Raw genomic sequence first — 2,930 nt, 5'->3', positions numbered from 1 at the left:
GCTCAGGCAATCCACTCACCTCAGCCTTCCAAAGCACAGGATTACAGGCTGAGCCACTGAACCCGGCTCCCTCTCTCTTAAGATAACCTGATCTATTTGAAAGTAAGTTGCAACCTAACCCTGATTTGTACTCCACATATTCAAAATAAAAAAAAAAAATTTTTTTAAATTAGCATTCAAGCCTGGCTCAGTGGCTCAGCCTGTAATCCTGCGCCTTGGGAGGCTGAGGTGAGTGGAATGCCTGAGCCTGTAGGTTCGAGACCCACCTGGGCAACTTGGTGAGCTCTCATCTCTACAATAAATCAAAAAATTAGCCGGGCGTGGTAGCGCGTGCCTGTAATTCCGGCTACTTGGAAGGCTGAGGCAGAAAGATCGCCGGAGCCCAGCAGTTCGAGGCTGCGGTGGCTGGGAGCAGCCACTACACTCCAGTCTGTGCGACAGAGTGAGACTTCAACTAAAAAAAAAAAAAAAAAAAAAAATTAGCATTCAAAAAAAAGGAAAGTAAGTTGCAGATATCATGACATTTCACCCTTGAATATTTCAAAATGCATCACCTAAGCATAAGGACATTCTCCTACAATACAATATTATCAAATCTAAGTCAGTTAGTTAATAATAATTCCCTAATATTTAGTCCATATTTACATTTTTCCCACTTATGACTAAAATGTCTTTTCTAGATATTTTTTCTTTCCTAAACACGATCCAATCAAGGTCATAGACTAGATTTAATTATTGTATCTATTTTAATCTAGAGTAGTACCTCTATTCTTTTTTCCTCCTGACATTGCCTTTTTGACGAATCCAGAAAAATTTTTTTTTTTTTGAGTTGGAGTCTCACTCTTGTCACCCAGGCTTAAGTGCAGTGGCATGCTCATGGCCACTTCAGCCTCGACCTCAGAACAATTTTTGGTAGAACATCCAGTACTCTGAATTTGTCCAATTATTTCTTTTTGTTTGTTTGTTTGTTTTGAGACAGTCTTGGTCTATCGCCCAGGCTGGAGTGCAGTGGTGCTACCATAGCTCAATGCAGCCTTGAACTTTCCTGGGCGTAAGTGATCCTTCCACCCCAGCTTCCCAGCTAAATGGGATTAAGGTGTGAGCCACCATGTCCAGCCCCAATTATTTCTTCATGCTATCATTTAACTTGTTTCTCTAGCCCTTATATTTTCTTTAAACTGGAAGCTAGGTCTAGATATTTGATTAGATTTGGATCAGGATTTTTTTTGCTGGAATACTTCAGAAGTAGTGCCATGTGGCATGTATCAGGAGACACAAATGTCTCTTTGTCTCATTAGCAGTGATGCTAAGTTCGATCACATAGTTAAGGTGATGACCACCAGATGCCTGCCTTTAAAATTAGTAAGTACGGTAATCTGTAGGATGATTTTTTTTAAGCACAATGTAAATATTCTATTACTTTCAGCCAATGGCACTAGTATCCATTAATGACCCTTGTCTTGATCAATTATTACATTAGGGGACATCTAACTCTTAAATCTATTCCAAACTAATTTGGTACGTAGTATAAGTTGGAGTTATTTAATTTTTAAAATAATTTTGAGATATTGCAATGTCATCAGAAATATTTGTGTTTGCTTTTGTTCCTTACAGTTTATGTTGTCAATCATTTCCTGTGCCAGTGCCACATTCCTTAAAATTGGTGCAGTTTCATAATAGATTATAATATTTGGCAAAACAATGACATTCTCCCCAAATTATGCTTCTTTTTTAGGGGTTTTCTTTTTTCTCTCAAATTATTTCCTTCTCTCTTCCAAATGAACCTTCTTAATAGTTGTGGTAGGTTTACAAAAAAATCCCATTAGAGGATGCTGGGAGATGAGGTCTGATCCAGCGGCATCTGGTAGTTAGTATTTATATAATATGTTTTTGAGGACTAGCTATCTGTAAGTAGTGGGGCTACAGATCATTTTTATTTTTATGTTTTTTGCTTATCTGTATATTCTGTTTATTTCTGTATAGTCTAAATGAATTCTTATTATAATATAAATTCTTTTACAATATGACATAAGCATTTTAATAAAAAGTTACTTATAAATGAAAAACCCATTCGAATTTTGGTTGAAAGTACTGGGTTTTTTGTACTAGTTAAGGTAAAATCAGGAAACAGAAACCACACTAATTATTTTTGAGCCAATATTTATTATTAAAAAAACTGTTTAGCTTTGCAGATGCCGCCACCTTGAGCCTTTTCCCGTATGCCAGCCTTGAGCCTTTTCCCATCAGCCATGGTCAATTCCACTGTGTTCTTTGACATCACCATCATCGAAGAGCCCTTGGGCCGCGTCTTCTTCCAGCTGTTTGCAGATAAGTTTCCAAAGACAGCAGAAAACTTTAGTGCTCTGAGCACTGGAAAGAAATGATTCGGTTATAAGGATTCCTGCTTTCACAGAATTATTCCAGGGTTTATGTGCCAGGGTGGTGACTTTACATGCTATAATGGCACTGGTAGCAACTCCATGTACAGGGAGAAATTGGATGATGAGAACTTCGTCTTGAAGCATACAGGTTCCGGCATCTTGTCCATGGCAAATACTGAACCCAACACAAAAAATTCCCAACTTCTCATCTGTACTACCAGATGAAATGTTGGATGGTAAGCATGTGGTTTTAGGCAAGGTGAAAGAGAGCATGAATGTATACAAGTCATGGAGGACTTTGGGCCCAAGAATGCTAGGATCAGCAAGAAGATCACCATTGCTGAATGTAGACAACTCTAATAAATTTGACTTGTTTTATCTTAAAGTACCAGACCATTCCTTCTGTCGCTCAGGAGAGTACCCCCTCCATCCCATTTGCTCACAATAGCCCTATAATCCTTGTGCTCTTGCTACAATTCTTTGGGTTCCATATTTTCCTTATTCCCTTCGACGTGTAGATGAATTGCAACGAAATAAAAACTAAATAGC

Source organism: Carlito syrichta, unplaced genomic scaffold (assembly GCF_000164805.1).
Source record: "Carlito syrichta isolate Samal-C Ts95f unplaced genomic scaffold, Tarsius_syrichta-2.0.1 Scaffold130467, whole genome shotgun sequence".
Classification (NCBI taxonomy): domain Eukaryota; kingdom Metazoa; phylum Chordata; class Mammalia; order Primates; family Tarsiidae; genus Carlito; species Carlito syrichta.
The sequence above is the reverse complement of the archived record's forward strand: the minus strand, read 5'-3'. Positions refer to the sequence as shown.